This window comes from Camelina sativa, chromosome 19 (assembly GCF_030686135.1).
Source record: "Camelina sativa cultivar CO46 ecotype springtype chromosome 19, ASM3068613v1".
Taxonomy (NCBI): Eukaryota; Viridiplantae; Streptophyta; class Magnoliopsida; order Brassicales; family Brassicaceae; genus Camelina; species Camelina sativa.
Window position 1 is genome coordinate 16,558,381 of NC_141898.1, and position 18,972 is coordinate 16,577,352.

At 37.6% G+C, this 18,972-nt stretch overlaps 1 long non-coding RNA gene and 1 other non-coding gene across 4 annotated transcripts; one reads left to right on the forward strand and one right to left on the reverse strand.

Annotated features, from left to right (window-relative positions):
- Nucleotides 1-4,486: 4,486 nt before the first annotated feature.
- Nucleotides 4,487-4,593, reverse strand: LOC147920672 (small nucleolar RNA R71). The gene has a single exon (XR_015591900.1). It is a non-coding gene; the product is annotated as a small nucleolar RNA R71 (small nucleolar RNA).
- Nucleotides 4,594-15,847: 11,254 nt separating this feature from the next.
- Nucleotides 15,848-17,303, forward strand: LOC104773826 (uncharacterized). Of its 3 annotated transcripts, none has more exons than XR_015590619.1 (4): nt 15,848-16,179; nt 16,349-16,512; nt 16,855-17,033; nt 17,110-17,303. It is a non-coding gene; the product is annotated as an uncharacterized LOC104773826 (long non-coding RNA). The 3 variants fall into 3 exon arrangements; XR_015590621.1 differs by having other exon boundaries at nt 15,888-16,179; nt 16,281-16,512; XR_015590620.1 differs by having other exon boundaries at nt 15,890-16,179; nt 16,832-17,033.
- Nucleotides 17,304-18,972: the final 1,669 nt, after the last annotated feature.

The window sequence follows — 18,972 nt, forward strand, 5'->3', positions numbered from 1 at the left end:
ATCAGAGGAAGAGGAGTTCAAGTAGCCGAGAACAACAATTTTCGAGGCACTCGACCGGGTCACTCGAGCACCCACTCGACCGAGCACCCCAGATGCACTTGGTCGAGTTCCAGCCCAGATCACCTTATGGCTTCCCACCTCTAGCTGCTTATCCAGGATATCCAGGTTACCCTCCCATCTCCCATCTCACCCCACTCTACCAACAGTTCTACCAGCAGTAAGGTCAGAATTTTGACACTCGCGGTCCAGCTCGACCCCCCCACTCGAGCACGTACTCGACCGAGTCCCGGTCGATTCCCATCGTCGAACTGCCCCAATCTCCACCTCCAAGTAATCAACAAGACCCTAACTACACTTTTGACAGCATGCAAGAGGATGTGGACAGTTTCTTCTCCAATCCTTAAGGTACCACAATCACCTTCCCTTGTAAATACCATTGCATTTGATGTTGTGTTTTGTGTTTGGTCTTGAATCCTCTTACAAATTTCTTTCACACAGAGGACTGTGTGATTTACGTTTGGGAGAGGGTTTGAGATAGCATTTGATATTGTATTTTGTTTTCTTATTTCAAATTTTAGCATCATCATGTTAGTATTTGCATAGCATCTAAGGCATAGAAAAACTCTAAAAATTTGAAATTTTTTGCAAAAATCTTTATAAAAAAAAAGAGTGTTCATGTAGTTTGCATTGCATATTAGGATCTTGTTTAGCATGTTTCATGTAGGATTTTATAATATTTGTATTAGGGATCTATGATGAGCTTTGCCTTGTTAGCTTGTTTTATTCACTAGACTAGGATCAATGCCCAAGTTAATAGTACTTTGATGCTAGTTGAAGTGTTAGAAGCATAAGATTGAACCAAGCCTTGAATTCCTGTATTGCATTTGGTCTAAATTGAAGCATGTTGTGATTTGATGCCATTTCCTACTTATAAGAACTTAATATTGACTATTAAATATCAATGTGTGCATTGCTTTAAACTCATGGATATCATATACATATTTGGATCATCTTTCTCCTTTTTACCACTCTTGTTGATCCAAGTAGCTGATTGAATCATTAAAATCAGTTTCCAATACCCTTAACCAACCCTTCTTTCAAGCCATGTTTATGCTTGAGTGTGTGAGGCCTTTTTGGGATTGAGCTTGGTAGAAAGTGTTAGGTTTGAGCTGACAAGAGTAAAGCCTTGTGTAGTTCTAGTTTGCAATTTTCAAACTAGATAGGACTAGGTGGTTTAATTGTTGGGTTTGGAATTTGGTTGTTTGAAAAAGAAAGAAAAGAAAAGAGGAAAAGAGAAAGAAAAGGTTAGAGTCTTTAGGAGGGGAATGTGTTTAAGTAAAATCAAAGTCTAGTGAAAGAATGGGAAGTATGATATTGTTTAAAGATGGTTTCAGTCAAAGAAAAGAAAGAAAGAAAAAGAAGAGTATAGCAAAATGCTTTTATGTCTTAAGAATAAGAAGTAAAGAAAACCATAGCAAATAAGTAAGAATCTCCCATTCCACTAGAAAGATCATATAAGAAACTTCTCTTAAGACTTTAAAATTAAAAGAGAAAAGGGTGAAAGAGAAGAGAAGAAGTTAAAGGGTAGCACTAGGATCAATTGGGTTCAGATTGATAGGATAAACACTTTGGGGGCCTTTGGGTAGACAAGGTTTTGTTCTTGTATGTGTCTAAGTGTTCTTACCTATAGCATTCTTCTAAAGCTCAATCCATTTTTATGAGAGAGCCTTGATATTGATAAGCCCCACTCTAAAGAGAGACCATCATTGTCTCTAAACCTTTTACTACCAAGCCAAATGGGTTTAAGCATTGCATAGAATTGATTCATGTTCTTGATTAATGAATGTTAAAGGAAATGGTTGATTTGAATGCATGTGGACATCTAAGGCTCAAATCAGTAAAGGTTGTGATATGCTTGTCTAAAATCTTTAAGTACAGCTCATTCAACTTGCATCATAGTACTAGTAACTTGGACATTGATTCTAGATGGTCTATTGATGTTCATATATTTTACCCTGTTTTCCCTTAATATATTCACATCTTTTGCTATCCATTTTGACCATTATTGCATAGCTTTAGGACTGTTCTTGCATTAGAGTTTAGTTGCATTGCATTTGCATCTTTTCATGCATAAACAGGTGATTTTGGAGCTTAAGGAGCATGGAAGCAATCATGAGGAGAAAGCAAGAGAGCTAAGGCTGAAGAACCAAGGTCCGGAGTCCAACTCGACCAGACACTCGACCGTGTGCTGAGAGGGACTCGACGGAGTGGGAGGAGCACAAGAGGAGCCAACTCGACCGGTCACTCGACCGAGCACCAGGTCGAGTTGGTCGAGCCGCCTGGCTATTTTGTCTTTTAGCGTTTTTAGGGCTTCCACTACATTTTCTATATAAGGGCTTGTACCTGCAGCCACCAAAAGAGTCCAGCTTTTTAGAGAGTCAAAAACCTAGTTTTTACCTTTTTTAGAATTATTCCTTTTGCACTTTTATTTTCTTAGATCTTGTACTTCTTTTAAAATGAGAAAAAGACTAAATTCTTCAATATTGTTGGTTTCATAACTTTCTTAATATTGAGAATTTGAGTTTGGTTCTTTCTTCAATATTGTAGATCTTTGATTTATCTTTCTAGTGATGCAAGTTTCAGTATTTTCTGGGTTTATGATTTTGATGTTCATCATGTATGCTTGTGAGTAGTTGTTTAGGATCTTGAGGATGGGTTAGGCTGGGTTGTGTTTGAGGTCTGTCTGATTTGGTCAAGCTTGATTGTTGTAGATCTCTTCTAGGCTAGATGTTCTTAATGCTGATCCTATATCTGAGAGGGTAGGATCTGATTTCAAGCCTCTTAGCATCACACCAATGTCTAAGGAGCATAGATAAGGCTAGATCTAGAGACTATCATTAGGCTTGCTAAGAGATTAGAAGTCTTGTTTGATTTTTGACATATTGCTTAATGCCTGCTTGTGTAGATTCTTTACTTTGTGAGAACAAGTCTAGAGATGCATGAGTTTGATTGTTTCTTGCCATGAGAGTGGATTAAACATGTCTTAGAAATATATGTCTACAGATTAGCTCAAGTTGTTTGAGATTTGTTGACCAAGTTAGATGACCTCAATCATAGTCCAGCCCATTAATCCCTCCTCAAGACCTTCCTTGTTTATTGATTTCTTAGCTTAAATCCTGTTGTTTGATCGTTGTTTGATTCGTTTTGGTATTGCTCTGTTTTTCTTGTGTTGCTCTGTTTTGCGTATTTGTCCAGCTCGACCCTGCACTCGATCAGCACTCGATCAGCACTCGATCGAGAGCTTGCTCGAGTTCCAACCCAGAACTTGTGTTTATGATTTGTGTTTGTCTTGTTTCACCCTAGTTGCATTTATGTTGCATTCCTTTAGTATCATGTTCATTACTTACCTTGCATTAGTTCAATACTTGCATTTCTATAGTTTCTATTTCTGTTTGTCATAATCACTCTGTTCCATTTGCATTTAGCTCCTAGTTCTTGTAGTTTTACTTTCTGCACTTTCCATTTCATCATAGGATTGTTAGTGACAAACAACCTTTACATCTGGCTTGACTTAGACTCATATGCACATCTTGATTGTTCACAAACACTCAGATTGGATTGACACCTCTTATACTACAATTGCATAAGGGGAATTGAAACACCCTGACATCCATTCATTCATAATTCATCATTCCATACATCATTCACCACCACCTACAAAAATAATCAGTTTCAATTTGGCGCCGTTGCCCATTTGAGTTTGTGTTTTGTGACATTTAGGATCATTATTAGTCTAAGATTAAGTTCGTTTAAACACTTGTGAAGTTACTGAACTCGAATCTTCCTTTGCTTGGCTGTCTTGAGTTTCAGGTACCCACTCGACCACCACTCGACCGAGCCGTGATCGAGCACTTGATCGAGTCAGAAGCCGGATCCAAATAGCCATTACTTCCCAGTCAACTTGACCACCCACACAAGGTCAAAAGGCAAAGACAGTCTTCAAAGGCCTATTGACAACATCCACAGGCTACAAAAGGGTTTGAGACATAAGCAAAGAAGAGTAGTTCAACAACAAGAAGAACAAGTAGTCATGGAGCAGCAAGATCACCATGATCATAGACCTAGACACATTGGTGATGGGGATGCACGTAACACACACAACCAAAGAGCTGGTATTGTGCCTACTGCTGTGGCAAATAATAATTATGAAATAAAGAGTGGATTGATCTCCATGATACAAGCCAACAAATTTCATGGGTTGCCAATGGAGGATCCTCTAGATCACCTTGATGAGTTTGACAGAATATGTGGACTCACAAAAATCAATGGAGTAAGTGAAGATGGCTTCAAGTTAAGGCTATTCCCATTTTCCCTTGGAGACAAAGCTCATCTATGGAAGAAGACTCTTCCTACTGGAGCAATAACCACATGGGATGCATGCAAGAAAGCTTTTTTGGCCAAGTTCTTCTCCAATGCAAGGACTGATAGGTTGAGGAATGAAATTTCTGGGTTTGCTCAAAGGAATAATGAGAGCTTTTGTGAAGCTTGGGGAGAGCTTAAAGGATTCCAAACTCAGTGTCCTCACCATGGCTTCAGCAATGAGTCCCTTCTAAGCACTTTGTATAGAGAGGTGCTTCCCAAGATAAGAATGCTTCTTGATACAGCTTCAAATGGCAACTTCCTCAACAAGAATGTGGAAGAAGGATGGGAATTGGTTGAGAACCTTGCTCAGTCAGATGGTAATTATAATGAAGATTATGATAGAACCATGAGGATCCCCTCCACTGATCAAGAGGACAAATACAAGCAGGATTTAAAGATGGTCAATGAGAAGCTTGACAAGATTCTCCTAAGCCAGTCAAAAACCATTCACTTCATTGGTGAAGAAGAAGCTCCAGTCCAAGAAGGAGATAGGGAGTTTGCTGAGTTGTGTTATATGCAGAACCAAGGAGGAGGATACAAAGGCTACAACCAAGGTGGAGGATTCAAGCAGAACAACCTCTCTTATAGGAGCACCAATGTAGCCAACCCTCAAGACCAAGTCTATCCACATCCTCAGCCTCAACAACAGCACAACTATGCACCCAAGCAGCAACAACAAGTGTTCCAGCCCCAATTGTGTCCCCCACCAGGGTTTCAGACTAACCAAGGCCAGAAACAAGACCTAAGCGCAATGATACAACAGTTGTTGATTGGGCAAACCAATGGGAAGATTGAGGCAGCAAACAGAATTGCTGAGCTGAACAAGAGGATAGATGATATTTACAGTGAACTTCATGCCAAGTTTGACACACTGACATCCAGGATTGTGACTATGGAGAATCACCAAGCTTCTGCCTCAAAGCATGACCATCACAAGGGCAAAGCTATTGTGCAAACTACTAAATTTGCCAATGCTATCAATCTTCGCAGTGGAAGAGTCTTACCAACACGGCTAGGAGCACATCCCAACACTGAGGACAGTGGAATTCAAGAAGGGGAGGGTTTCCAACAAGAAGAATCTCATAATGAAAACACCGTTGAATTCGACGTACCACTCGACCACTCACTCGACCGAGTAGGTGGTCGAGTACCCGATCGAGCTGCTTCTCAGGAGAAAATCAATCCAGTTACCTCCAAAGAAAAAGAAGTCCGGTTCATTCCTCCTCCTTACAAGCTTCCACTACCTTTCCCAGAAAGATTTAAGAAACAGATGGTTGAAAAATACAAGGTATTGTTTGACAAACAAGTTAGAGAGATTGAGCTTAGGATGCCTCTAATAGATGCCTTTGTGATGATCCCTCCTTACCAAAAAATCTTGAAAGATGTTGTGATGGAAAGGATCAAAGAAGTTCAAGGGATGGTGATTCTCAGCCATGAGTGTAGTGCCATAATCCAAAAGCAAGTGAACCCTCAAAAGCTAAGAGATCCTGGTTCCTTTACTCTACCTTGCTCTATAGGGCCCTTCACCTTCAATAGATGCATTTGTGATTTGGGAGCCTCAGTAAGCCTAATGCCTCTATCAGTTGCTAAGCGCCTAGGGTTTACAAGGTATAAGCCATGCAACATCTCCCTAATCTTAGCTGATAGATCAATAAGATTACCACATGGTGTTTTGGAAGATCTACCAGTTAGAGTTGGAGCAGTGGAAGTCCCAACAGACTTTGTAGTCTTGTAAATGGATGAAGAACCAAAAGATCCTTTGATCTTGGGGATACCTTTCCTGGCTACAGCAGGAGCAATAATTGATGTGAGACAAGGGAAGATTGATCTCAACTTGGGAGAAGACCTCAAAATGACATTTGACATTGTAGAGGCTATGAAGAAACCAACAATTGGAGGACAAGTCTTTTGGGTTGAAGAGTTGGACAAATTATCAGGAGAATTGATGGAAGAGCTAGCAGAACAAGATCACCTTAGAACTGTTTTGACCAAAAGTGGAGAGGAAGGGTTCATCCATGAAGAAACCAAGGCCTATGAAGATATATTGGACTCCTGTGGAGAATCACACCATCTAGAGGTTTTTGAGGGTTTACCAGCATTAAGAGAGGAAGTCTGGTCAATTCAAACAGCAAATACGGATAGCTCGACCACCCACTCGAGCATACACTCGACCGAGCACCAACACTACTCGACCGAGTCCACTGTCGAGTCCTCCACATACGACCGGTATGAACTGAATGCACCAAAAGTAGAGCTAAAACCTCTCCCTTCTGGGCTAAGATACGTCTTTTTAGGTGAGAACTCTACTTATCCTGTGATAGTAAATGCTAACTTGGGTAGGGAAGAGCTTGATTTGCTAGTTGTTGAGCTAAAGAAGTTTAGAAAAGCTATTGGTTATACTTTGGATGACACTAAAGGAATTTCACCTAGTCTCTGCATGCATAGAATCCACCTTGAAAATGAATCCTACTCTAGTATTGAACCTCAAAGAAGGCTTAATCTCAACCTAAAGGAAGTAGTCAAAAAAGAGATTCTAAAATTGCTTGGAGCTGGTGTGATCTATCCTATTTCTGATAGTACTTGGGTCTCACCAGTCCACTGTGTCCCTAAAAAAGGAGGAATCACTATAGTAAAGAATGATCGTGATGAGTTAATTCCCACTAGAACCATAACAGGACATAGAATGTGCATTGACTATAGGAAGCTTAATTCTGCTACTAGGAAAGATCATTTTCCTCTTCCATTTATTGATCAAATGTTGGAAAGATTAGCCAATCATACCCATTACTGTTTCTTGGATGGATATTCTGGATTTTTCCAAATTCCTATTCATCCCAATGATCAAGAGAAGACAACATTCACATGTCCATATGGTACCTTTGCATATAGGAGGATGCCATTTGGATTATGTAATGCTCCAGCTACCTTTCAAAGGTGCATGATGTCAATCTTCTCTGATCTTATTGAGGATGTGGTTAAAGTTTTTATGGATGACTTCTCTGTCTATGGAGATTCCTTTTCTTCTTGTCTTACTAATCTATGCAGAGTTTTAAAGAGATGTGAGAAGACAAATCTAGTCTTGAATTGGGAAAAGTGTCACTTCATGGTTGAAGAAGGGATAGTTCTTGGTCATAAGATTTCAGAGAAGGGTATTGAAGTTGACAAAGCAAAAATTGAAGTCATGGTTCAACTTCAACAACCAAAAATAGTCAAGGACATAAGAAGCTTTCTTGGTCATGCTGGATTTTATAGAAGGTTCATCAAAGATTTCTCAAAGATAGCTAGGCCATTGACAAGGTTGCTTTGCAAGGAGACTGAGTTCAACTTTGATGAAGATTGCTTGAAGTCTTTCAAGGAGATCAAGGCTGCTTTGATAACAGCCCCAATAGTCCAAGCTCCAAACTGGGATCTTCCATTTGAGATTATGTGTGATGCTTCAGATTTTGCAGTAGGAGCAGTTCTGGGACAGAAGAAAGATAAGAAGCTGCATGTTATTCACTATGCAAGCAGGACCTAGGATGAAACTCAAGGAAGATATTCAACAATAGAGAAAGAGCTTCTAGTAGTGGTCTTTGCCTTTGAAAAATTCAGAAGTTACTTAGTAGGGTCCAAGGTAATTGTGTACACCGATCATGCTGCTTTGAGGCACATCTACTCAAAGAAGGACACAAAACCAAGGTTGTTAAGATGGATTCTGCTTCTCCAAGAGTTTGACATGGAAATAGTTGATAAGAAAGGGATAGAGAATGGAGTAGCTGATCATTTGTCCCGAATGAGGATAGAGGAGGAAATTCCAATCGATGATTCAATGTCTGAGGAGAAGCTGATGCAAATAGGGACAACTCGGCCTCCAACTCGACCGCCTACTCGAGCATGCACTCGGCCAAGTATGTTTGGGCACACGATCGAGCAGGATGAGATGGAGGAGTGGATGGCACTTGAAAGTGAAGATCTACCTTGGTATGCTGACATAGTAAATTACAAGGTGTGTGAAGAAGTCCCAGCAGATATGGACCCTTATAAGAAGAAAAAGCTCCTCAAGGTCATCAATGGGTACTATTGGGATGAACCTTACTTATATAAAAAGGGATCAGATGGGTTGTTTAGGAGGTGCATAGCAGAAAATGAAGTTGAAGGAGTACTAGGGCATTGTCATGGTTCTACTTATGGAGGCCATTTTGCAACTTTCAAGACAGCCCAGAAAGTCTTACAAGCTGGCCTATGGTGGCCTACACTATTCAAGGACACTCACAAGTTCATCACAAAGTGTGATGCTTGCCAAAGAATGGGAAATATCACAAGAAGGAATGAGATGCCCTAAACCCCAATTTGAGATATTTGATGTGTGGGGAATTGATTTCATGGGACCTTTTAATCCTCCTTCAAATGGGAATGTCTACATATTAGTGGCAGTGGACTATGTCTCCAAGTGGGTAGAGGCTATTGCCAGTCCTACTAATGATCACAAAGTGGTACTTAAACTTTTTAAGACCATAATCTTTCCAAGGTATGGAATTCCAAGGGCTGTGATTAGTGATGGAGGAACACACTTCATCAACAAGATCTTTGAAGGAATGCTAAGGAAGTATGGAGTTAAACACAAGGTGTCTACAGCCTACCACCCCCAAACAAGTGGACAAGTTGAAGTGTCAAACAAACAAATCAAGGCCATTCTATCAAGAATAGTAGGAGCAACAAGAAAGGATTGGTCTAGTAAACTTGATGAAACACTTTGGGCCTATAGAACAGCTTTCAAGACACCTATAGGAAGAACTCCATTCCAACTGGTCTATGGCAAGTCTTGCCATCTCTCAGTTGAAGTTGAGTACAAAGCCCTATGGGCAATCAAACTTTTGAACTTGGATCTAGAGACAGCACAAGCTAAGAGAAGCCTTGAATTGCATGAGCTTGAGGAAATCAGATTGGAAGCTTATGAAAACTCCAAAATCTACAAGGAAAGAACTAAAGCCTTCCATGATAAGAAGATTCTCATCAAAGACCTACAGGCTGGAGACCAAGCTTTGCTTTACAATTCAAGACTCAAGTTATTCCCTGGGAAGTTGAAAAGTAGATGGGGAGGCCCTTTTGAGATAAAGGAGATCCTACCATTTGGGGCTGTCACACTTCTCAACAAGGATGGTAGTGAGTTCACAGTTAATGGTCAGAGAGTTAAGAAGTATTTGGGAGCAAAGGAAACACCTGAGAAGTACACAATGCTTCTCTAGGATGCTCCTCAAGCCTAAAAAGGCATCAAGGGTCAAGCTTAGTGACTTTAAACAAGCTCACTAGGGAGGAAGTCCCTAAGGTATCCCTGTACATAATGATTAGAATTCTGTTATTTTGATATTTGTTTTGGTGTTTTCATGGTCAGGGAAGCAAGGGAGTTTAATTGGAAGAAGAAAAGGAGACTCGCGGTCCAGCTCGACCCCCCCACTCGAGCACGTACTCGACCGAGTTCCGGTCGATTCCCATCGTCGAGCTACCCCAATCTCCACCTCCAAGTCATCAACAAGACCCCAATTACACCTTTGACCGCATGCAAGAGGATGTGGAGAGTTTCTTCTCCAATCCTTGAGGTACCACTATCACCTTCCCTTGTAAATACCATAGCATTTGATGTTGTGTTTTGTTTTTGATTTTGAATCCTCTTACAAATTTCTTTCACACAGACGACTGTGTGATTTAAGTTTGGGGGAGGGTTTGAGATAGCATTTGATGTTGTGTTTTGTTTTCTTATTTCAAATTTTTAGCATCATCATGTTAATACTTGCATAGCATCTAAGGCATAGAAAAACCCTAAAAATTTGAAAATTTTTGCAAAAATCTTTATAAAAAAAGAGTGTTCATGTAGTTTGCATTGCATAATAGCATCTTGTTTAGCATGTTTCATGTAGGATTGTATAATATTTGCATTAGGGATCTATGATGAGTTTTGCCTTGTTAGCTTGTTTAATTCACTAGACTAGGATCAATGCCCAAGTTAATAGTACTTTGATGCTACTTGAGTGGTTAGAAGCATAAGATTGAACCAAGCCTTGAATTCCTGCATTGTATTTAGTCTAAATTGAAGCATGTTGTGATTTGACACCATTTCCTACTTATAAGAACTTAATATTGACTGTTAAATATCAATGTGTGCATTGCTTTAAACTCATGGATATCATATACATATTTGGATCATCTTTCTCCTCTTTACCACTCTTGTTGATCCAAGTAGCTGATTGAATCATTAAAATCAGTTTCCAATACCCCTAACCAACCCTTCTTTCAAGCCATGTTTATTCTTGAGTGTGTAAGGCCTTTTTGGGATTGAGCTTGGTAGAAAGTGTTAGGTTTGAACTGACAAGAATAATGCCTTGTCTAGTTCTAGTTTGCATTTTCCAAACTAGATAGGACTAGGTGATTTCATTGTTGGGTTTGGGATTTGGTTGTTTGAAAAAGAAAGAAAAGAGAAGAGGAGAAGAGAAAGAAAAGGTTAGAGTCTTTAGGAGGGGAATGTTTTTAAGTAAAATCAAAGTCTAGTGAAAGAATGGGAAGTATGATATTGTTTAAAGATGGTTTCAGTCAAAGAAAAAAAAGAAAAAAAAAGAAGAGTTTAGCAAAATGCTTTTATGTCTTAAGAATAAGAAGAAAAGAAAACCATAGCAAATAAGTAAGAATCTCTCATTCCACTAGAAAGATCAAATAAGAAACCTCTCCTAAGACTTTAAAATCAACAGAGAAAAGGGTGAAAGAGAAGAGAAGAAGTTAAAGGGTAGCACTAGGATCAATTGGGTTTAGATTGATAGGATAAACACTTTGGGTGCCTTTGGGAGACAAGGTTTTGTTCTTGTATGTGTCTAAGTGTTCTTACCTTTAGCATTCTTCTAAAGCTCAATCCATTTTTTATGAGAGAACCTTGATATTGATAAGCCCCACTCTAAAGAGAGACCATCATTGTCTCTAAACCTTTTACTACCAAGCCAAATGAGTTTAAGCATTGCATATAATTGATTCATGTTCTTGATTAATGAATGTTAAAGGAAATGGTTGATTTGAATGCATGTGGACATCTAAGGCTCAAATCAGTAAAGGATGTGATATGCTTGTCTAAAATCTTTAAGTACAGCTCATTCAACTTGCATCATAGTACTAGTAACTTGGACATTGATTCTAGATTGTCTATTTGCAAGCTTTAGGAGCTGAGATCCCACTTTCAACCCTCACCTACCTACTTATGTCTTGATTATTTGCTTGAAGGCAAGCAAAGACTAAGTTTGGGGGTGTTGATGTTCATATATTTTACCCTGTTTTCCCTTAATATATTCACATCTTTTGCTATCCATTTTGACCATTATTGCATAGCTTTAGGACTGTTCTTGCATTAGAGTTTAGTTGCATTGCATTTGCATCTTTTCATGCATAAACAGGTGATTTTGGAGCTTAAGGAGCATGGAAGCAATCATGAGGAGAAAGCAAGAGAGCTAAGGCTGAAGAACCAAGGTCCGGAGTCCAACTCGACTGCCCACTCGACCAGACACTCGACCGTGTGCTGAGAGAGACTCGACCGAGTGGGAGGAGCACAAGAGGAGCCAACTCGACCGAGCATCAGGTCGAGTTGGTCGAGCCGCCTGGCTATTTTGTCTTTTAGCGTTTTTAGGAATTCCACTACATTTTCTATATAAGGGCTTGTACCTGCAGCCACCAAAAGAGTCCAGCTTTTTAGAGAGTCAAAAACCTAGTTTTTACCTTTTTTAGAATTATTCCTTTTGCACTTTTATTTTCTTAGATCTTGTACTTCTTTTAAAAGGAGAAATAGACTAAATTTTTCAATATTGTTGGTTTCATAAGTTTCTTAATATTGAGAATTTGAGTTTGGTTCTTTCTTCAATATTGTAGATCTTTGATTTATCTTTCTAATGATGCAAGTTTTAGTATTTTCTGGGTTTATGATTTTGATGTTCATCATGTATGCTTGTGAGTAGTTGCTTAGGATCTTGAGGATGGGTTAGGCTGGGTTATGTTTGAGGTTTGTCTGATTTGGTCAAGCTTGATTGTTGTAGATTTCTTCTAGGCTAGATGTTCTTAATGCTGATCCTATATCTGAGAGGGTAGGATCTGATTTCAAGCCTCTTAGCATCACATCAATGTCTAAGGAGCATAGATAAGGCTAGATCTAGAGACTATCATTAGGCTTGCTAAGAGATTAGAAGTCTTGTTTGATTTTTTGACATATTGCTTAATGCCTGCTTGTGTAGATTCTTTACTTTGTGAGAACAAGTCTAGAGATGCATGAGTTTGATTGTTTCTTGTCATGAGAGTGGATTAAACATGTCTTAGAAATATATGTCTAGAGATTAGCTCGAGTTGTTTAAGATTTGTTGACCAAGTTAAATGACCTCAATCATAATCCAGCCCATGAATCCCTCCTCAAGACCTTCCTTGTTTATTGATTTCTTAGCTTAAATCATGTTGTTTGATCGTTGTTTGATTCGTTTTGGTATTGCTCTGTTTTTCTTGTGTTGCTCTGTTTTGCGTATTTGTCCAGTTCGACCCTGCACTCGATCAGCACTCGATCGAGAGCTTGATCGAGTTCCAACCCAGAACTTGTGTTTATGATTTGTGTTTGTCCTGTTTCACCCTAGTTGCATTTCTGTTGCATTCATTTAGTATCATGTTCATTACATACCTTGCATTAGTTCAATACTTGCATTTCCATAGTTTCTATTTCTGTTTGTCATAATCACTCTGTTCCATTTGCATTTAGCTCCTAGTTCTTGTAGTTTTACTTTCTGCACTTTCCATTTCATCATAGGATTGTTAGTGACAAACAACCTTTACATCTGGCTTGACTTAGACTCATATGCACATCTTGATTGTTCACAAAGACTCAGATTGGATTGACACCTCTTATACTACAATTGCATAAGGGGAATTGAAACAGCCTGACATCCATTCATTCATAAGTCATCATTCCATACATCATTCACCACCACCTACAAAAACAATCAGTTTCATCTATTTGCAAGCTTTAGGAGCTGAGATCCCACTTTCAAACCTCACCTACCTTCTTATGTCTTGTTCATTTGCTTGAGGGCAAGCAAAGACTAAGTTTGGGGGTTTTGATGTTCATATATTTTACCCTGTTTTCCCTTAATATATTTACATCTTTTGCATCTTTTGCTATCCATTTTGACCATTATTGCATAGCTTTAGGACTGTTCTTGCATTAGAGTTTAGTTGCATTGCATTTGCATCTTTTCATGCATAAACAGGTGATTATGGAGCTTAAGGAGCATGGAAGCAATGCTGAGGAGAAGTGAAGCAATCATGAGGAGAAAGCAAGAGAGCTAAGGCTGAAGAACCAAGGTTCGGAGTCCAGCTCGATTGCCCACTCGACCGTGTGCTGAGAGGGACTCGACCAAGTGGGATGAGCACAAGAGGAGCCAACTCGACCGGTCACTCGACCGAGCACCAGGTCGAGTTGGTCGAGCCGCCTGGCTATTTTGTCTTTTAGCGTTTTTAGGGCTTCCACTACTTTTTCTATATAAGGGCTTGTACCTGCAGCCACCAAGGAAGCTAGCTTTTTAGAGAGTCAAAAACCTAGTTTTTACCTTTTTGGGAATTATTCCTTTTGCACTTTTATTTTCTTAAGATCTTGTACTTCTTTTAAAAGGAGAAAAATACTAAATTCTTCAATATTGTTGGTTTCATAACTTACAGAATATTGAGAATTTGAGTTTGATTCTTTCTTCAATATTGTAGATCTTTGCTTTATCTATCTAATCATGCAAGTTTCATCATTTTCTGGGTTTATGATTTTTATGTTCATCATGTATGCTTGTGAGTAGTTGCTTAGGATCTTGAGGATGGGTTAGGCTGGGTTGTGGTTGAGTTTTGTTTGATTTGGTCAAGCTTGATTGTTGTAGATCTCTTCTAGGCTAGATGTTCTTAATGCTGATCCTATATCTGAGAGGGTAGGATCTGATTTCAAGCCTCTTAGCATCACACCAATGTCTAAGGAGCATAGATAAGGCTAGATCTAGAGACTATCATTTGCTAAGAGATTAGATGTCTTGTTTGATTTTTGACATATTGCTTAATGCCTGCTTGTGTAGATTCTTTACTTTGTGAGAACAAGTCTAGAGATGCATGAGTTTGATTGTTTCTTGCCATGAGAGTGGATTAAACATGTCTTAGAAATATATGTCTAGAGATTAGCTCAAGTTGTTTGAGATTTGTTGACCAAGTTAGATGACCTCAATCATTAGTCCAGCCCATGAATCTCTCCTCAAGACCTTTCTTGTTTATTGATTTCTTAGCTTAAATCCTATTGTTTGATCGTTGCTTGATTCGTTTTGGTATTGCTCTGTTTTTCTTGTGTTGCTCTGTTTTGCGTATTTGTCCAGCTCGACCCTGCACTCGATCTACACTCGATCGAGTGCTTGCTCGAGTTCCAACCCAGAACTTGTGTTTATGATTTATGTTTGTCTTGTTTCACTCTAGTTGCATTTCTGTTGCATTCATTTAGTATCCTGTTCATTACTTACCTTGCATTAGTTCAATACTTGCATTATCATAGTTTCTATTTCTGTTTTAGCTTCATAATTGTCATAATCATTCTGTTCCATTTGCATTTAGCTCCTAGTCGCCTTTTTATGACTACATATAGTAGTCGGTATATTAGTCGTAATTTAGCGACTATTTTATGACTATATTGCATATCAGAACAAATAGTCACCAATTTAGCAACTATTTTATGACTATATCGCATACCGGAACAAGTAGTCACTAAATAGTCGTCAATTTAGTGACTAATATGTGATTCAAGGTAAAGATCGCTAAAAAGTCGCATATCAGTCGCTATTTAGGAAAATTTAAAAAATTTGAAATTTAGCCTCAAACCCTTAACCAAACTCCAAAACTTAAATCATAAACTCTAAATTTTAAACTTTGAATTTTTAATCGTAGATATTAATTCATAAACCATACAACCAAAACATAAACATTATTATATATACGTAAACCAAACTTTAGAACTTATAAGAAAATATATCCCAAATCTTAAATCTTAACCCTAAACCCTATACCCCAAAGCATTAACCAAACTCCAAAACCTAAATCATAAACTCTAAATCTTGAATTTTGAATTCTGGATCATAAAAATTAATCTATAAACCATAAAACCAATATTTAAAACTGTTTACATATTTTTTTACGAAAAGTAATTTAAAAAAAAACTACTAACTTATAAATTTAAATTATATATATATATATATATATATATATATTAAAACTAAATTTTCTAGTTCCATATTTCTAAAACTTAAATCCCAAACCATTATAAACTCTAAATCTTGAACTTTATACTCATACTTCAGAATTAAATAATCTAAAATTTACATTGAAAGATTTATAATATAGAGGGGAAATGAAATTTGAGGCCAATTGGAGGAAAATGAAATATGGGCCTACAATTCTTCAAAGCCTTACTCTTTCCCTCTTCAAAGATTTATAAAGATTTGTGCTTCTTCTTCTGCCGTAATTCATCTCTCTCTCTCTTTGAAATTCACACTTTGAAATTCCGACTATGAGCGAGCATGTTGCTGGTGGGTTCGAGATTGGCGATGATTGGATCTGGCCTTTCTAAGAAGGTGACAACTGAAAAGCAGTACAGCTGGTCTCCTGTTCCCCATTGGCCGATTAGCTCGATTTCGTAAGAAGGACGAGTACGCCGAACGTGTTGGTGTCGTTGCTTGGATTTAGTTAGCCGCCGAGGTAATTAGCCCTTCTCTCACAGTTATTTTGATTTTCAAATTCATAAAACCCTAATTTGAACGGGGTTTTTTTTTTTTGTTTGTAAATTATATCTGTGTAAGTTATGGAATTGACAAGAAACACAGAGATGGATAATAAGAATACTATGATTGTATCACTTCACTTTCAGCTTGCGGTGAGAAACGATGGGGAGCTGTGTGAGTTGGTTGGTGATGTGAAGATTTCTAATGGAGGTGTTGTTGGGTTGTTGTTCTTATTCTCGTTCTCTTTTTTTTTTTTTTTTTTTTGGTTGAAGTAAATGGATAAGAAAGCCAGAAAACCCCTTCATCTCAAGTAAGCTTCTTTCTTTGATCTTCTTCGTTTCGTTTTCTTTCGTTTCTTATTGTAAGTCTTCTTTGGTTCATTATACATTTCTTTGTTCTGATGTTTGTGAGATCGTGTTAAACCCAATCGTTTCCCAGTTCTATTGTAGTTTGTAGAAACTCACTTTGATTTTGTCGATGAAATCTAACCTATTGTATGATATCGTTGAGTTTCATGATCTTCTCTTCCGTTGGTTTTCAATCATTTGTCATAGATGTTCCTGCCTTGCTTCAATTTCCACCTGTATTGCTCATAGGTGTCTCTTTTTTTTATTTATTGTTTTGTTTAGTTTTATTTGCCTTGTATTTGTAGGAGAAATGGCTGAAACCAAGGTAGTGGTTCCAGAGTCTGTCTTGAAAAAGATCAAGAGGCAAGAGGAATAGGCTCTGGCCAAGAAAGAGGAAACTGTTGCTGCCAAGAAGAAGAGTGTTGAGACCCGTAAGCTTATCTTCAAGAGAGCTGAGCAGTATGCCAAAGAGTACGCTGAGAAGGTAAAAGAGACATGCTTTTGTTGGTTTTGGAAGTAATTAAGTAATTAAAGGAGACTCTGCCGTTTGTTTGCTTCAGGTCAATCTTTAACATTCATCACAAAAGCAAAAGACTTCCTATATGGGGAAAGCAAAGCAAGCTCCATTTCCCTCGTTTCAAGCTCAGCCATTAACCCTTGATATTTTTAATTATGTTTTTAGTTTGATTTTGTAATACATTTTTTTGTTATATCATGGTTTCATAATAATAAATATAGTATTTTTTATTTTTAATATCAATTCATTCCAAAAACAAACAGTTATTTTAATATATATATATATATATATTAAAATAGTATATATATAATGCTGTATAAATACAATATTGTTTAAATACATAATTGTCAATCACTCTTTAATTAGTCACTACATTATGATTATTTTGCGTAGTCGTAAAATAGTCGTAGCTCAGTCGTTAAATTTAGTGACTATATTAAGACTACGTTTACGACTATGCAAAATAGTCGTAATGTAGTCGCTATTTGGTGACTAATTTTACGACTATACAAAATAGTCGTAATGTAGTCGCTATTTGGCGACTAATTTTACGACTATTTATTTTAGCGACTCTCGATTTACGACTACTGGTTTTGGTTGCTATTTAGTCGTAACACATCGATTAGCGACTAAATAGTGACTAATAGTGCAGTCGTTATTTGCCTGTTTTCTTATAGTGGGGGGACCGAACCTGACAACTTGATCGATTTCCACTGCTTCTATACACCCAAAACTTCAAGCATTTGACACAAACGTTCAATGCATAGGACAAAGAGATATGGTGATAACAAATCACCCTGGCGCAAACCTCATGATGGCTTAAATGGTTTTGTCTGTTCCCCATTCCACAATAGACTCATCGAAGCCCTGCATTCCACAACACACTTTGCGATGTAAACGATCAGTTACTTTGGGTAATCATAATAAACATTAAATTATGTAAATATATATATATATATGATTATTGATTTTCAATCAATTACTGATTTTTGATTTTTCTCTATGTATCAATTACTGATTTTTAATATTTCTCTATGGAATCTGAAGTGTCAGACGAACTCTCCCCAATCATCTTCCTTACCGTTGTTTGTAGTGAATACATCGAAGGTTGGCTAAGGGAGAAGAAGAAATTGATGTCGTTAAATCAGGAAAACCATTGCAATATATGGATTTGAAAACTTCAGTTTTAGTCGGCCACCATCAAGATCGATTAGAGGATTACGATTAGTGAAGAAGATGAATTAATATAAATTACGATTTTGCCACTTTGTTAAAAAAATGTTTTAAAAAAATCAAAAGGTGTACGAAAGTGGCTTCGAACATGTGTTCTAAGACCATCTCCAACGGATTTCCCTAAATTTTCCTCTATAAATAAAGGAAAATATAGCAATTTATATTTTAGAGGTGAGATTAGAGGTGTATTGGAGTAAAATTCAACTCTATTATAGAGTTCCTCTAATATAGAGAAAAATTAGGGATGAATTGGAGATGCTCTAATGGATTAACAAAAAACATTTTACCACTAGACCATATCAATAAATTTATAAGAGAATGTATCCAAATATATATATATATGTGGTTAGACTTTAACGCCCGTTAAATGATCTGTAATATGCGTTAACAACAATTAAGTCACGAGTTCAAATCTAGCAAAACTGTAAACATTAAGTATTTTTAAACTAATGAAAATTAGATTCTGTATTTTTCTTACGATCTAAAAGACGAGATCTTAAACGTCCAAATAAATTATAGATAAAGCATTTTTCGACTTTTTTTCCAATTCTTATCTCACAAAAATATGGGAGAGATGCTCAATGTTTTTTAAAATTCAACTATAATGATGTTATTTTTGTCGATAGACTCACAAAATATTACTACATTTTGAACTAGGTAGCTCACCCATATA